This window comes from Phocoena sinus, chromosome 2, assembly GCF_008692025.1.
Source record: "Phocoena sinus isolate mPhoSin1 chromosome 2, mPhoSin1.pri, whole genome shotgun sequence".
Taxonomy (NCBI): Eukaryota; Metazoa; Chordata; class Mammalia; order Artiodactyla; family Phocoenidae; genus Phocoena; species Phocoena sinus.
In genome coordinates, this window is record NC_045764.1 from 69517665 (window position 1) to 69532007 (window position 14343).

The 14343-nt window shown below is 39.1% G+C and overlaps 1 protein-coding gene across 7 annotated transcripts in view; it reads left to right on the forward strand.

The window, feature by feature from the left end:
- Positions 1–241: 241 nt before the first annotated feature.
- Positions 242–14343, forward strand: part of DENND4A (DENN domain containing 4A) — a 137607-nt gene continuing 123505 nt past the window's right edge. For all 7 annotated transcript variants that reach the window (XM_032617651.1, XM_032617642.1, XM_032617668.1 and 4 more), the window contains exon 1: positions 242–521. The gene's annotated coding sequence lies outside the window, so the exon portion shown is untranslated. The remainder of the gene's footprint in view (positions 522–14343) is intronic.

Consider the following 14343-nt stretch of genomic DNA (forward strand, 5'->3'; position numbering starts at 1 on the left):
CCCACGCTCGCCTAGGGGTCCGGATCTCCCAACGCGAAGGGGAACCAAGGCGCACTTCCCCAACTCTACCGCGCGACAAGAGAGAACGCCCCTCAGCTCCGCCCACCTTCTACGCCTAGCAGTATCGGGCGCTAGGACCCCGCGACCCTCAACCTGTCCCTGTCCTGCCCCCTCGGGCAAGGGACTGGCCCTCTATTGGCGCTCACAGGCCGCGATCCCCGCCTCCGCCCACTCCGTCACTGTCAAGATGGCGCCGGTCGCAGCGGCGGCGGCCGCGGCGGCTGGAACCAGAGGAGGCGGAGGCAGCGGCGGCCGCGAGGGGAGGGGGAGTCCCGTCTGACTGAGACGGCAGGCCTGGGCGGGCGGGGGTGCCGCGCAGGGCGGAGCGCCGGGCTGGGAATGAGCTAAGCGGGTTCTGAGCCCCGCGGCATTCAGCCTCTCGTGTCCCGACGCCGCTGGTGAGTGGACGCGGCACCGCTCTCCAAGCTCGACCAGCTGCTCGCGAGGGAGCCAGCGGTGAGGTGAGTGTGGGGGCGGCAGCGCGGACAGCGGTGGCATGTGGAGCTGTCACTGCCCGGAGCGGTGTCAGCCGCGGGCACGGGAGTGGGGCCGGCTGGACTCGGAGATGTGGCGTGGATGGCCGCGACCTCCGCCCGGGGATTTCTCGGAGCCTGGCCGTCCTCCGAGAGCTGGGTCTGCTCCGGATGGCGCGGCGGTGCTGAGTGTAGCACCCGCGCCTCTGCGTCGGATGCTGGGGGGACTCCTGTGTTTTCATTCCGGATTTTCTATTCCGGGCTGGCCTGGGGCTCTTGTTGGGAGCTGGGGGTGGGGGCGGGGGCGGTGAAAGGGGAGGTCCTGGAGCTGGGATTTTGACAAGCCCGTTACGTAAGACGGAGGTGGCCTCCCGGAATCCCACCTGCTCGCTGTTTTAAACAGGCGGCAGCTGGATCCTGGCTGGCCCCCAGAGGCCCGATTTTCCTCCCAGAGGTCTGCCTAGCCTACTCCGACCAGCGTGAACCTGCTAAACGTCCAACTTGTCCAGTTTGGTTTTTTTTCCCGTCTTTTTTGGGGGGGCGGGGGCGGGAGAGGGTAAACAATTACTGGTAGCCACTGTTCCCTTTGAAGTTTACCGCTTTCTTGGGGGGGGGGGAAGCTTGTGACCTAGAACTGGGTCGCAGCGACAGCGTTTCGTTATCGTACTTTTAATTGACAGATGTGCTGGAAGATTTTTGTTATTGTTCCAGTGTGCTTTTAATTCAAACGTATGGTTACGCCTGGAGCCTTAGAGAAGGGTTTTTGTCTTATAGGACAGTTATTTTTTGTTTGCAGCAGCAGGATAGGCATCAGTCAACAGGCATGTATTTATCTGAGGAGAAAACGCGTGTCAGCTAGCTAGAGACCCGTGAGGGCAGAAATTGTATTACTACGTGAATATGTTATTCTTTAAAATATTATCCGTTAATGAAAATAATAGTCCAAGTTTAAAAGAAGCAATTTTACAAGATTACAAGCTGTTTGGTGTATATGGTCTCTTTCTATTTTCTGCTTGCCCTAGTCTACCTCTTCTCTCCTCTTGGGGGAAGGAGGCGGAGACACCTGTAAACAGCGTAACCCAGGTTACACTAATCTATTGTAGTACATTTGAGATTATTGTAAAAAGTAGTCCCCGGGGGACCTAAGATTGGGTAATAAGTAAGGACTCTTGGGGCAAGTTGTACAGTTTTATGTCTAGAGTAGATACTGGGATTTCAGCCTTTGAAAACCTAAGTATACATAATTTCTGAGCTATTTGAACCCCGTTTGAATTTATAATGAAACAAAAGATTGTATTTGGCCGCTTTTACGGGAACTTTGTTTTGTTTTGGCCAAAATTAAACATTTTTGGTAACTTCTACCTCATTTTCACATTCTCCCTTTGAACTGCAGCTCTCAGTAGGAGTCCAGAATAGTGTATATTATCATCATCGTCATTATTGTACATACTATATGTTACATAATTTTCTTTTTCTGAATGATTAAACATAGACTTAACTTCATTGTGGGTTTTATAAGAATGTAATTGATCTTGACAGCAGCCCAGTACTGGGAATAAATGTAAGTAAAATTTGGCCTGAGTTTTAAATTTATGTACACAAATTTACACTTTTGAAAATTGGTGAAGCGATATAAATTTTCTGATTGTGCAAGAGAGCCAGGAAGCTGATGCTGATTTGTTCTGAACTTTTCCACATGAATTACCACTGGCTTAAATAGTTATTGATTCTTAAGCTCCTGGAGCTGTTAACCTATTTGTGGCAGCTTGAATAAAATTTGGAATAGTTGGGAGGCTATAAGAAGGAAGAAATAGAGTACATGACATTTTCTAATTCATTCAAAAAATAATAAAAATCATGGAGGAATTGTAAAAGAAAACTGTGTTCTCACTGAGTGATATATTAGTTACATTATCTTTTCTGTTTGCAGAGTTTTTCTAAGCAGTCTACTTACTATGAAAACCTAGATTTAAGCACCAATACAAACAGAGATGTTTGATATATTATAAATCTTGTTTATTCCTATTTAAATTGATGGCTCCTTATTCTAAGTGGAAAACAGAAGTGGCTGTAGCAGGAAGATTGGCTTGCTGTTCTTGTCCTCTCTGATATCAGAGACTTACCTTTCAGGACTTTTTCCTCCTTCCTACAAGGTGTAGAAGAAGAGAATGAAGAAAACTTGATAAAATTTCTTCCTTTCTTGTTTGTTTGTTCAGTGTCCTACTGATTTTTGCTCAGTAGAATTTGTGGGTTGGGGGAAGTCAAACACTCCATGCTTTATTACTTATTATTACTTTATTACTTATTACTGTGTATCATAATTACCACTTTGAATTCTACAATAGCAGTGTAGAACTTTATACATAAGAAAGGATTAATTTATATAGTTGTTACTATAAAAGTGAAAAATTTGTAATAGTTAAAATGCCATATAATAGAGGATTAGTGAAATTAATGATGGTTAATCTATGTGGTAAATGCAGTTATTAAAAGTCATTTTAAAAAATATTTACTAACATGAGAAAGCACAATATAATCTTGAGATAAAAATCAGAATATAAGGAATTACTATGTTATTACTTACAATATATCACATATATGGCAAAATGATTGGCAGGAAGTACATAAAATATTAAAAGACATTATCTCTGGATGATAGGATTATAGGTAACTTCTATTTTAGTGTTTGTACTTTGTTCTGTCTTCTGAATAGTATTACTCTAATAATCACTAAAATGACATTAAAATATTTTCAAGAGTTAGAGGAGAAAATCCTGAAAATCCCACATAACCACCGCCCCAACAGAGAAACTACCTTATGATTCATTTTTAGCCAAACTAACTGAAAATACGGTGATTATGCAATATACACAATAATGGAAACAGCCAATAATACAGGTGAAGGCATTCTCCTAGCTACCAGCACCAGCCTGGTAATAATTTTCCATATGTGGATGCTCCTATTGATGCACATCGTTACTCTCCAACTTCTTTTCTGTTTGTGTCTTACACCCTAACTGTTCTGTGTTGCCAGTGCCACCTATTGATGGACTGCTTGACTTAAGTCTTTTCCTCATTACCTCATCAGTCAGCACTTTGTGAATGTTTATGAGGTGCCAGGTACTTTGCTAGTCACTGAGTATACAAAGGTGAATGAATGAAATGTAGTCTCTAACCTCAAACTCTGGTAGAGAACCTTTCTTTTCTTCTTGGTTCATCAGTGCATATTGTATACTCTGTTTTTTCTGTCCCACTGCTCATGCCCTGGCACCTCAGGCAGTATCTTTTTCCTGGTGCTCACATCCTCTTTTAACTTTCTTTATGGGAAAGTATGTTCTGAGTTCCAGACAACCAATTTACAAATAAATTTTTGGAACATTACTTGATTGTATGTGGGGGAATCTAAAGTTCAGAAGGGCTGCATGTATGTTCATCTATGGCTGTTGTTATTTTTTAAAGTATGTGACAATTTCTTGGTACTTTCTTCTTGCTTCCTTCTTTTAAAAACCACCAACAAGTAGAAAGCAGCAGAAAAAAGAGGTAGAAAGGTATCAAGGGAGTTTTCTTGCTAGTGCTATATATACTTCCATTTTCCCTGAGAAGAGTGAGTCATCAAAATGTAAAGTAAGAGATACTGTTTCTGATATACTTCTAGTATATCTCTTTTGAGCCCTGTAAAAATGCATTTTCCATATGTATGTTAAAGTATATATACATATATAAACTCACAGTTTAGCTGTTTGCATTTCCAAATAAAACCTGAAATATGGAGATTGGAAATTTCTTAAATTTTTTTATTTTTTTAAAAATTATTTATTTATTTATTTTTGGCTGTGTTGGGTCTTCATTGCTTTGTGTGGGCTTTCTCTAGTTGGCGGCAAGCGGGGGCTACTCTTCGTTGTGGTGCGTGGGCTTCAGTAGTTGTGGCACATGGGCTCAGTAGTTGTGGCTTGCGGGCTCTAGAGCGCAGGAGCAGTAGTTGTGGTGCAGGGGCTTAACTGCTCCGCAGCATGTGGGATCTTCCCAGACCAGGGCTCAAACTAGTGTCGCCTGCATTGGCAGGCAGATTCTTAACCACTGCGCCACCAGGGATGTCACTCTTTTTATTTTTGTTATAATATTGTTTTACAGAGGAGGCATTTTGTTTTTGAAAAGTTTAAAAAATACAGAAAATTACAAAAAGTAGTGAACAATGCACATACCATACAAAACGTTGACATTTTTTTCATTTTTGCTTGAGATGTGCATTTAATATAAAAGAACCACATATGTCATTGGTATCACACTGAATTCTAAAAGAGCAGCGTAGAACTTTATATTTTACTTGAACATTGCTGATAAAGTTAAAGCCCCTTTTGTTCTCCCCAATTTCATCCTCTTTCCTTCTCTCCTTACATCCCCTCCCTGGCAATTGTTGTGATAAATTTGATGTGTATCCTTCCAGTTTACCTTTTAATAAATTGTATGTATTTGAGTAGTACATGACATTGCTTTGGATGCTTTTGAAGAGTGTGGACTTTGGAGACGTAACTCCCTAGGTTTGAATCTTGACTCTGTTACTTAATAGTTTTGTGACCTCAGGCATGTTTTAAAATTTTTCTGTGCCTCATTGTCCTCATCTATCAAATCTGGATAATAGAAATGTCTGCCACATAAGGTTGTTGTAAAAAGTAAATGAGTTTTTTTATATAAGCTGCTTAAAACTGTGCCTGGCACTTTTTTTTTTTTTTAAGTGTGCTGGTAAATTTAACCAGCTATTAATATGATTATGTCATGGTATACACATTTTGAAACTTGTTTTCTTTATTTTACTTTTTTTCCCCTCAATTCTTGTTGGCACTATAGGTCTAGTTCATTCATTTTTTACTGATTTGTAGTGTTCCATTGAATAAATATATTGCAATTTGTCATTTCTTCTATTGATAAGCATTTAGATTGCTTTCATTTTTATCTGTTATAAATAGTGCCTCATGAAATCCTTGCATCTCCTCAAGCAACATGCCAGAGTTTCTCCAGGTCATATACCTGATTGTCAAATTGTTGGGTCTTAGGGTATATGCTTTTTCCCCTTTACAGGGTGTTTATAGGATACTGACAAACAATTTCTATTTCTCCGTATCTTTACCAGCAGTTGGTGTTGTCAGACTCTTGGATTTTTCCAATCTGATTGCCATCTGAAATGGCATTTCATTTGTGTTCTATTTTTATTTCCCTTCATATTTTCTTATGTATGGGCTTTTTTTTTTTTTTTTTTGGCTGCTTTTGGGTCTTTGTTGCTGCACGTGGGCTTTCTCTAGTTGCAGTGAGCGGGGGCTACTCTTCGTTGCGGTGCGTGGTCTTCTTATTGAGGTGGCCTCTCTTGTTGCAGAGCACGGTCTCTAGGCCCGTGGGCTCAGTATTTGTGGCTTGGGGACTCTTGAGCACAGGCTCAGTAGTTGGGGCACACGGGCTTAGTTGCTCCGCGGCATTATATGGGCATTTTTGGTTAACTCTTCAGTGATTTACCTATATCCTTTACACATTTTCTGTTAGACTTTTTTGTAATAGGTTTTTTGGTTTTTAAATATGTTCAAGATAGTTACAAACGTTAGTGAAGTGTTCTTTTTATTTTTGGAGTTTACAAATCTCTTGAACAGTGACCATTATGGACCCAAGTTATTGTGAATTTTACATTATAGTATATTGTTATTAGTGAACTTCCCAATGTATTTTCTTAAAATATGTATAGTTATATTTCTCTCCCTCTGAAACTATGAGAAAATGTTTCAGTAATGTACTGTGGATATATTTTAACTAAAACTATTTCAATTTTGTGGACTTCAAAAACCAGGTGGAATTTTTATTAATAATAATTAGTACCACAGTTTTGTTTTAGTCTAAAATTTGAGTGGCTTCCTGCTTAGAGGAGAGTTTTCTGCTCCTAAAGTTCTTATCAACTAAGGAATAAAAATATGCACATATGAAATGACTTTAGGCACTTACATATACAGTATTATAAATTGTTCATCAGTGTTGAGATTGTTTTGCATAGTACTAACTGTTTCTGTTTTTGTCCAACCCTCTATACATGACTTAAAGGACTAAAGTCAGTCTGGTTAAGGCAATAACTTCCCTGCTATTGTTATTATTATTATTAATTTATTTAAATGAACTTTTAATTTTAGGATAGTTTTACATTTACAGAAAAGTTTCAGGGAGTTACCACATCCCCTGCACCCAGTTTCCCCTATTGCTAATATCCGACACTTCTGTTTTACATTTGTCACAACTAAGGAACCAACACTGGAACATTACTATTAACTAAAGTCCATACTTTATTCAGATTTCATTAGTTTTCACCTAATGTCCTTTTTCAGTTCCAGGATTCCATCCAGAATACCACACTACATTTAGTCATTATGTTTCCTTTGGCTCCTCTGGTCTGTGACAGCTTTTCAGATTTTCCTTGCTTTTGATGACCTTGACAGTTTTGAGGAGTATGGGTCAGAGATTTTGTAGCATGTCCTTCAATTTGGGTTTGTCTGATGTTCTTCTCATAGTTAGACTAGGGTTATGGGTTTTGGGGAGGATGACTGCAGACATAAAATGCTGTTCTCATTATATCATATCAAGGGTACATACCATCAATATGACTTATCACTGATATTTTTAACCTTGATCACCTGGCTGAGGTAGTGTTTGCCAGGTTTCTCTACTGTAAAGTTTTCCTATATGCTGCGTTTTGGAAATAAGTTACTAAGTGCAGACCATATTCAGTGGGTAGGAAGTTAAGCTCTAACTCCTTGACGGGTGAGTATCTACAAAATTACTTGGGATTCTTCTTTAAGGGAGATTTTCCTTTTCTCCCCCATTTATTTATTTAATCATTTATATCAATATGGACTTACGTATATTTATTTCTAAATTTGGGTTATACTCCTATACTACCTTATTTTGTTGCTCAAGTTGTTCCACCTCTTTCAGGTTGGTTCCTGTGACCAGCAGGACATAAACCATTGTTTTGTTTTTTTGAGCACTTCCATACTTTCTGGCACTACAAGATGCTCCAGGCTAATCTTTTATATTCCCTGCCCCAGCCCTATAATCAACCATTTCTTCAAGGATCCCTGGTTACTTTTATTAGAGAAGGATATTAGAAACCAAGATTTGGGCACTGAGTATGCTCATTGCTGTTGGGATATCATTGCTTTTAGACCTCAGTGTACAGACCTAGGAGATATATGTATGTATACTAACACATGTACACAGATATATAACTTTTTTTTACCTATATGTCCATCTGAATCTAAATGAAGCTAAACATGAGTTCATACTGATATCTTTGACTCTGCTTCAGTACCACATGGTTCATTCTATCCTTACCCCCATGCTTATCTGTAACCTTACTCTCCAGAAATGAGAAACCTGGTTCTCATCATCCGCAGTCCACTTACTTGTTTGTTCAGTCTCATTATACATGCACAGTTTCATAATTGTTAACCATATCCTGGTGAGAAATGACTTTAACAACTAGAGAAGTTTTATCTTTTTTTTAAATCCTTTTGTTGTTTAGAGTTCCCAGTCAAAACACTATTTTCCAAAGTTACTTAGGTCAGGACCTTTCAGAACCTTTTTTTATCTGTCCTCCATATTTTAATTTTACTTCTTATAGGCTGGTCTAAATTACAAGTAATTATATATATAAAACTTATCAAAAAAATTTCCCTTACTAATTACAGAGCCTTAGCTCTGTATGGTTTTCTTTCTCTCTGACTTTCGTGGCCAAAAAAAAATCCCTTTTCTGAAAGTAAAACTTCCTGAGGTTTAGTCAGAATAGTACTCTGTCATTTGGTTATTGGTTGATATATTTATGATTTGGACTTAGAGTTATTCCAGCTTCAGATATTTTTCATAGTACATTTTGAGAAATGCTGTTCAGTGGAGCATTAAGATCCTTGCAAGTAAACAAATATATAATAATATTTGAGTGCTCAGAATTTACCTGTATTCTTATAGTAATTTTATATGGATTAACTCATTTAATTCCCTCAAGAAGTCTGTGAGGTAAGTACTTTATTATTTTGCCCCTTTTAAAGATGAGGAAATTAAGACACTGAGAGATTTAGCAACTTGACCACAGTCACGTAGCTAGTAAATGGCAGAGCTGGAATTCGTATGTAAGCCAGTCTGATTGTGGAGCCTACACTCTCAATCACTTTGCTATATTACCTCTAAATAAGAAATGTTCAAAGCGTTGTAAGAGTTACAGAGGAAGTAAAACACAATGATGTGAGAGAATGACTGAGAGGGTCCTTAGGGTACTTCTTAGGGAAGTCCTCTCTTAGGAGATGATATTTGACAGATGAGAAAGAGCCAGTTATGTGAAGAGCTGAGGAAAGAGTGATTCTTATGGGAGAATATCAAATGCAAAGCCTTCCCATGAAAAGGAGTTTGAGATAAGAACAGAAATACACCCAGTGTGGCTACGTGCAGTGAGCATGAGGGCCTGTAGCGTTACTTACAGGTGAGGTTACATGTAGTAAGTCATTTAGTGCTCAAAATAACCCATTACCTCAATTTTATAGATGAGAAAATTGATATGGTGATCTGCATTGGCTGAAATTACGTCTTTTCTCTCCCATTTACTCTTTATCCCACTGCAGTCTAATTTCTACTTCCTTTTTGTTTGTTTGTTTGTTTGTGGTACGCGGGCCTCTCACTGTGTGGCCTCTCCCGTTGCGGAGGCTCCGGATGTGCAGGGTCAGCAGCCATGGCTCACGGGCCTAGTTGCTCCGCGGCATGTGGGATCTTACCAGACCGGGGCACGAACCCGTGTCCCCTGCATCGGCAGGCGGACTCTCAACCACTGCGCCACTAGGGAAGCCCTAATTTCTACTTCTTATGTCACTAAACTTGCTCTTGCTAAAGTAACCAATGACAATAATACCATTGGCCATTTTCTCAAGAAACTCAACCCCTTGACTTCCACCCTCTTCTGTTTATCCTGGAGCTTCTCATTGTGTTGATCATTCCCTTTGAGGGCTTGCCTTCCTCTGCCTGTCCCAAAAGAAGTGGTGGTCCCAGGGTTAGCCAGTTGCCCTTCTCAGCCTTTACAGTAAGCAAGTCGTAGTTATCCCTGTGGTTTCAGTTACTGTGTATCTACCAATCACCCACCAGGCTGTTTTTCCAGCATTAGTATTCAAAGCATCAGAGTTTGTCTTATCTAACTGCTTATGTATCTTCACTTTAAACTCCGTTTGTCCAAATTGAACTTATTTACCTATCTAAAGTTTTTCTTTGATTTATTGTTTTTCAAAGACATCTGGACTATTGACTTCATCATTCAAGGAACTTTGGAGTCTTTCATGTTTCCTCCCTCTTTCTCTCTCCTCACATACATTCATTTGCTATTCATTCTGCTGATTTTGCCACCTGAATATTTTTTGAATCGATCATTTCCCTAGTATCCCTGTTTCAGCCACTGCCTTATTAGGAACTACTTCCTTACCTTCTCACTGGTTTTCCTGTCTTCATTTTTTTTTTTTTTTTTTTTTTTTGTGGTACGCGGGCCTCTCACTGCTGTGACCTCTCCCGTTGCGGAGCACAGGCTCCGGACGCGCAGGCTCAGCAGCCATGGCTCATGGGCCGAGCCGCTCCATGGCATGCGGGATCCTCCTGGACTGGGGCACGAACCCATGTCCCCTGCATCGGCAGGCGGACTCTCAACCACTGCGCCACCAGGGAAGCCCCCTGTCTTCATTTTTATCTCTGTAATATTCACATCAGAATTGCTGGACTGGTAAGTCTAAAACACAGTTAGAAAATTCTTCTTTAACACCCCATTGTCAACTGAATAAAGTCTGAACTCTTTACCAGGTCATTAAGCCTCATCATGATTCGGGACTGGTTCTCTATCTTAACTCATAATTTCTGCTTTCCATTTTCCACTCTAGCCATAAAAAACTACTTTTTGAAGATTCCTTGAATGTACATGCTAGTTCTGAACTGTTGACCATTGCTTATGTAGTCCATCTCCTTGGAATGACTTCATTTTCTTCTTCCCTTTTCTTTTTGCTTAACTCCTTTGCATCTTTTAAGACTCAGCATAGGCTTTATCTCCTCCAGAAAGCCTTTTCAAACCCATACTTTTTTTTAAAATTTTTATTGGAGTATAGTTGATTTACAATGTTGTATTCGTTTCTGCTGCACAGCAAAGTGAATCAGTTATACATATATCCACTCTTCTTTAGATTCTTTTCCCACATAGGTCATCACAGAATATTGAGTGTAGAGTTCCCTGTGCTATACAGTAGTCCTTATTAGTTATCTATTTTATTTTTATTAAAAATATATTTTTAAATTTATTTTTGGCTGCGTTGGGTCTTCATTGCTGCGCGTGGCATTCTCTAGTTGTGGCAAGCGAGGGCTACTCTTCATTGCGGTGCATGGGCTTCTCATTGCGGTGGCTTCTCTTGTTGCGGAGCTCGGGCTCTAGGCACACGGGCTTCAGTAGTTGCGGCATGCGGGCCCTAGAGCACAGGCTCAGTAGTCATGGCTCATGGGCTTAGCTGCTCCACAGCATGTGGGATCTTCTTGGACCAGGGATGGAACCTGTGTCCCCTGCATTGGCAGGTGGATTCTTAACCACTGTGCCACCAGGGAAGTCCAAGTTATGTATTTTATATATAGTAGTGTGTATATGTCAATCCCAATCTCCCAATTTATCCCTTCCCCCCCTTTCCCCCCTGGTAACCATAAGTTTATTTTCTATATCTGTGACTCTGTTTCTCTTTTGTAAATAAGTTCATTTGTATCATTTGTTTTAGATTCCACATATAAGTGATATCATATGATATTTGTCTTTCTCTGTCTGACTTCACTTAGCATGATAATCTCTAGGTCCATCCATGTTGCTGCAAATGGCATTATTTCAATTCTTTTTATATGGCTGAGTAGTATTCCATTGTATATAAGTAGTACATATTCTTTATCCTATTCATCTGTCAATGGACATTTAGGTTGCTTCCATATCTTAGCTATTGTAAATAGTGCTGCTATGAACATTGGGGTGCATGTATCTTTTTGAATTAGAGTTTTCTCCAGATATATGCCCAGGAATGGGATTGCTGGATCATATGGTAGTTCTATTTTTGGTTTTTTAAGGAATCTCCATACTGTTCTCCATAATGGTCGTACCAATTTACATTCCCACCAACAGTGTGGGAGGGATCCCTTTTCTGTACACCCTCTCCAGCATTTATTGTTTGTAGACTTTTTGATGATGGCTACTCTGACCGGTGTGAGGTGATACCTCATTGTAGTTTTGATTTGCATTTCTCTGATAATTAGCAATGTGAGCATCTTTTCACGTGCTTTTTGGCCATCTGTGTGTTGTCTTTGGAGAAATGTCTATTTAGATCTTCTGCCCATTTTTTGATTGGGTTGTTTGGTTTTTTGACATAGAGCTGCATGAGCTGTTTGTATATTTTGCAGATTAATCCCTTGTCGGTTGCTTCGTTTGCAAATTTTTTCTCCCATTTTGTGGGTTGTCAGACCCATACTCTTGTCTGGATTGTCAAGTTCCTTCTGAAATAATCTGTTAGTAACTATGTTATGTCTCAAGCAACTAGAACAGTGTCTGGCACAAGAGAAGATACTCAGTTAAGAATTTGTTGAATGAATTATTTTAGTATTGGAGAGGCAGTATAGAGTAGTTGCTCTGGACCCAAACTGTCTGGGATTAGCAAACCTGACTTTGCTCTTTGACTATCTGTGCTCTCTCCCTGTACCTCAGTTTCTTCCTTTGTAAAATGAAGATAATGATGTCTTCATAAGATTGTTGTGAAGCTTAAATTTACTTAGTGTTCAGTAAATAATGTGTTATAGCCGTTGCTGCCCTTAGAATGTTTTAATTTATGTGTTCGAGTCCCCCCACTGTCCTAGAATTAGGGAATGAATAAACAAACCAACTAATCCTGGGTTTTGGGTTTTAAAATGAAAGACAAATTCCTAGCTTTTGAGAATGTCTTGGCGAGCTAACCATTAGTCTTTCTTGCAGCTCCAGCATTTGGTGTTCTGTCACAAATTTGAAATTGGCATTAGTGATGATTAGCATTTCTTAATTGTTCTACTTAATTTTTTAAAGTCCTGCACACTTTTCTTATTAATAACACTGTTTAAACTCTAGGAATGCCCTTTATTTATGCTTAGTCTTCATATAGCCTATCCTGTAGCATTAACCAGCCTTTCCTATTATGGATTAAGGTGTGAGGGTGATAGCTCTGCTGATATTGTGCTTTTTATTAATTTGGGAGATAAACTGAAGTATGTTGCAGAGAAAGATTGAACAACGGGGTAGAATGGGGAAACTGGAAATATTCCCACTTCAGAGTCAAACCTGCACATTATCCCTTCACTCCTTGGCTTAAAATAAATTCTGAAAATATTGGACACTCATAATCAAATGTAATTTCAGTAAACACAATCTGGAGGCAATATAAGTCATTAAAAATGCTCGATGCTTCTGCCTTCTTCCATTATTGTAAACAATTGGGACTTGTTTACTTAAAATCTTTTTTATGGCAATCATTGTTCAATTTTTCATAAGCCTTTCCTTTACTTTAACGTCTCATTTTTTTCTGAACACCAGAACTGTCTATATAATCTTGGCAAATTTAATAGAAGTACTGTTATTTTTGGTTTGTTTGTTTTTGTCTCTGAACTTGCTGTTACATTTGTAGATTTTCCCAGTCTTGCTAAATCTTGATTATGTGAAACTAGTCAGTTTTTCTTATAAACGTTTATTTTGAACAGAAGTTATCAATATTCATTCTTCTTCACTATCCCTTTGAAAATACTAAAGAAACTAGTTTTTTTTTAAAGTCTGAGTTGCCAAAGGAAACTTCTTACTAATAAACTAATTTCAAAGAAAAATGGAAAACCTAATATATCAGTTTTTTTTAGAAACTAATGCCATAGAATGACTGTGCTGTTGGAAAACGCTTCCTTTTTTTTAAAGGTCACTGTCTTCTGCCACTGAGCATTTTAGTTGAGGACTCTGAAGTGCCATGTTTGTATGAGAAAAGCGTATAGATGGATGGGGAAACGGTATAATGATACTTAGGCTTGTTAGATAGGACTGGCTGTTACAACGAGAAAAGACATATTCCCACCCCCTTTTTGGTCAAAATTGTAGTAAGTGGTATTATTTCTCTTTATAAGATAATTTGTTCTAATAAGCTCTGAGATACTCCCTATTCTTTAATCTCTCTTTTTTCCCCTGAACTTTGAAATATAATTTTATTCATACTCACTCACAACTATGCTGAAGTTGGATTTATAGGTTGTTGTTTGAACCTGTTATGGTTGGTGACTATTTTTCATTTTCTTACGCTGAGAAATGCCTGAAGATACCAATGTAACAAGGGTTTTTTTTTCCTCCTCTGGTTAACTGACATTTTTATATTCCTACTTGACCTTTTCTTTTTTGAGGTTTTTAAAATCAAATTTCTTTTGTTTGTGAGTATTAGAAACGAAATTAAAACTAATTTACTCAAAAAAGGGAATTAGTGTTGATGGCAAGGGTACTGGGGATTTCACAGTACTGTACTTTGAAGGTAGAAGTACAACCAGGCTTCATGATGGGGAGGGGAACCAGGAACTGGAAACTCATCAGTAACTCAGGCAACTTTTTCTCCCCACCCTGGGGCAGCATTATCTCTTCTGCCTCTCCCTACTTGTCTGCATCATTTTTCTCTCTCTGCATGTTGTCTTTTACCACTGCGCATGGCCAAACAAGTCCTCTAACTCTTAAATTCTTAAAGTCACTCAT